Source organism: Coptis chinensis, chromosome 3, assembly GCF_015680905.1.
Source record: "Coptis chinensis isolate HL-2020 chromosome 3, ASM1568090v1, whole genome shotgun sequence".
NCBI lineage: Eukaryota > Viridiplantae > Streptophyta > Magnoliopsida > Ranunculales > Ranunculaceae > Coptis > Coptis chinensis.
In genome coordinates, this window is record NC_141458.1 from 77,083,393 (window position 1) to 77,086,125 (window position 2,733).

Below are 2,733 nucleotides of genomic sequence, written 5' to 3' on the forward strand. Positions count from 1 at the left end.
GATCTTAAAACCATACAATTTCACATTCTTGTAGTTCGAAGGCATCCCATAAAACCTATAATTCTGGTTGTGATGGTTATGATATCCCAACACATAACTTTTAAAAGAAGCCTTGTTTCGTCGCAGAGGCTTCAATAACTCAAACAAAAGGTCTGAAGACATACTCCTTTGATAAACCTTACAAATCCTCGCTATACGGGCAAAGATAGCCAAATAGCCAGGAGATAATTGTAAAGGATGCAATCTCCATCGAGCTAATAATTCGGAAACTGATTTTCAAAATGGAACACTACAACCAAGCCAAAAATGTGAAAACAATAAAATTATCTCGTTATTTTCACACTTTTGGTCGATATCGCTTCCAACATACTCGATAGAAACATCATCTCCAATATCATACTTTGCTCTCAAACTATCTGCATCAATACCCTTCGCCACCCTATTCATATTAATATCCCCCTTATCACTCCATCTCCTCTTCAAGTTATAATTCCTCTCTATTAAACAAATATTTTCAATACTGTCAAAAAAATAGAATACTATCAAATTAACCCTTCACTCAAAAGCAAAGATGAATTTCTTTGCAGAATTATAATATCTAAACATGGTTTACTGTCTCGCGATCACTTACTGAGATCCAAATCCTAATATACATTCCTAAAAAACAACAAAACATTACTGTACACATTGCAACATACTTTTTGTGATAAGAATGAATAAAACAAAAAAAAGGTGTTAACGTGAATGGAAACATACCTTACTACACAAGTAAAACAAGAACATGAACCAGAAGATAGGAACTTTTATTTCTTCTCTTCTCAAACCTAACTATCTCTATCTTTTAAGTCTGATAAGTATTCCAGCCTGCAAGGTTCCTTTTATTTATAAGATTCTAAATAAAGAATAATAAACCAATAAAACTCTCTACTCTCTACTGAATCCCAATATATCTAACACTTGGTTTCCTAGTTCACCTCTTATTAGTGAAAATCGGCTTCTCCCAACTTCTCCATATGATCCTTATTCTATCCGCTCCTAATCCTCTTAGTATTCTAATGTGTCTAACCCAATTGATTAACAAGCCAACAATTATATAACAACTACCGACCTATTAATTTTCTTGATTGGCCGATCAAAATTAAAAGTTTGAATTTGGCTGCTCGTAACATGCCGATCAACTTGCCCGATCAATATTTTGGAAAAGAAAGTTGTGGATTTATATGATTGCCGACCCAAAGTGTTAGACATGCCGCTCAATCTCTTTGAGCAGTTGCTTCGATCACTTTTGCCGATCCCGTTGAACCACCGATGCCGAATCTTTGAACTGCCGATGCCGCTCGATACTTTGAATAGCCGCTGAATGAATTGCCGCTACTTGATTTCCGCTAGATGTGTGTTTTCTGATATGTTGCCGCTGAATTGAAATGCGCTGGATATGTTGCTGCTGGATATGTTGCCGCTGATGTGTGTTTTCGAATTGAAATGCTGCTGAATCCCCAACTCTGTTCTCAATCCCCAACTCCCACTCCCATTTCAAGTTTAACTCTAAACTCCATACTTCGCATAATACCCCGACCGGGTGATGGCATAAAAAGAGCGAAGAATGCATAAAAAACAATTGTTGTATAACCATGAAGATTGGGTCCAACATAGAAGTTCACTTCGCCATTTACGCTATCTTCTGTCTAGCTTCAAATCTAGAGTTATACTTTCTTTGATTCCACCAGTTATCGTGTTTACTTCTTTTGCTGCGGTTATAGCGACATATAATTCTGCGGTGTTGTGGCATTGATTACCGAATTCTTTTCTGTTGTTGAGGACTTCTTCGCTTCCGTATCAATTGATTACGCCTACGTTAGCGCTTTTGTTAGTTTTTAGGACGGAGGCGTTTTATTCAAGGTTTGAAGAAGGGAGGAAAGCTTGGACTAAGTTGATTGTTGGGACTAGTGATTTTGCTAGGCAAGTGATAGGAAGTGTTGATACTCAGAATCATGCAGTGCTTAAAAAGGCACTTCTTCAGTATATCATGGCATTTCCAGTTGCTCTCAAGTGTCATGTGATTTATGGTGCAGATATTACCCAAGACCTGAAGGATTTGCTTGAAGAAGATGACTTAGCCATTGTTCTTGACTCAAACGATCGTCCACGCTGCATCATATAATTCATTTCTCAGAGCCTTCAAATGCTACCTTTGGAGGATTCAAAGCGAGACCTCTTGGAATCCAAATTTACTTGTTTTCATGAAGGAATTGCTATCTGTGAATAGCTCATTGGTGGATCGTTGTCCCTGCTACTTTTATCAGCGTGGCCTCCTTGTTCTGCATTGAGGAAGTTGGTGTTCTTATTGAGGAGCCGTTTCCAATGCTTGCGCTCGATGCGATCTGCAATAAGGTTAACAACAACATTCAAGAGGCAGTCACACTTGAGGCTATGATTACAGGACAACTTCTGGCGAAGCAAAAGTCCCCTACTGACGAACGCTCATCAAATGGTCGGCTCAACTCATGAGTGGACAGAGAACACAGTTTTTCTTTTCAGCGTAGTTGTTGTCATGTGCCATGACAAAAGCAATTTCAAAGAAAACCAAAGTTACATTCTTTGCTCCTAGCTACTAAAGCCGGTCAAAGTGCTGAAGACTTGGTTGTACTTCATAAGTTCTTGTGGGCTTCAAGAGTATTATTATCTTCACAAACCATGCACACCGTTACTACAATAATTTATTATCAATAAGCA

General features: G+C 38.2%; 1 pseudogene; it reads left to right on the forward strand.

Annotated features, from left to right (window-relative positions):
• Positions 1-1,482: 1,482 nt before the first annotated feature.
• LOC147510908 (voltage-dependent chloride channel 1, chloroplastic pseudogene) lies at positions 1,483-2,508 on the forward strand (annotated as a pseudogene).
• Positions 2,509-2,733: the final 225 nt, after the last annotated feature.